Here is a 784-nt window from a genome sequence, read left to right as displayed (position 1 = left end):
AGCAACCTCAAACTCCTGGGCTCAAGCAATCCTTCTGCCTCAGCCTCCCGAGTAGCTGGGACTACAGGCATGCGCCACCATGCTCGGCTAATTTTTTCTATATTTTTAGTTGTCCAGCTAATTTCTTTCTGTTTTTAGTAGAGACAGGTTCTCACTCTTGCTCAGGCTGGTCTCGAACTCCTGAGCTCAAACAATCCACCCGCCTTGGCTTCCCAGAGTGCTTAAAACAAATTTTTATATGGAAATGAATATATAAAATAAGTAAAAGAAATAAAAAACAAAAAGCACAACTGGTATATTTGACGTGAGGATGGAAGTCCCTAGAGCCATGCATACTTAGTCTCCCTTTCCCTCCTTCTGTGGACCATTTCAAATCCTCTGGGAGCACAGGTTGGAAACTACCATTCTATCTGTGGAGAAAGAATTCAGGCCCCTCTGTCTTGTCTACCTGCTGCAAGGTAAGACTTGAGAGAAGGAGAAGAAGGGTGGGCTGAGTTTGTTCATCTGAAAGGTTAACTCCATGAATTATAATAATATTGATATCAAATACATGTAAAACAAGACATTAGGGAATGACTTTTCCAAACATACTTAAAGGAATAAAGAACTTTCCTATTTTAATACCATGATAATAGTAAGTATTATGTGTGTCAGATATTATACAGGAGGATCTATTGACATATTCACTTGGGTTTTGCTCTCCATTTATGGTTTGAGGAAGATAGGCAGGTCTTTGTGTTCCTTTACCTCAGGAAGACTTTTGGTACCATATCCCCCTGAAAAC

This window comes from Propithecus coquereli, unplaced genomic scaffold (assembly GCF_000956105.1).
Source record: "Propithecus coquereli isolate 6110/MARCELLA unplaced genomic scaffold, Pcoq_1.0 Scaffold305, whole genome shotgun sequence".
Classification (NCBI taxonomy): domain Eukaryota; kingdom Metazoa; phylum Chordata; class Mammalia; order Primates; family Indriidae; genus Propithecus; species Propithecus coquereli.
This window is presented reverse-complemented; position numbering follows the sequence as displayed.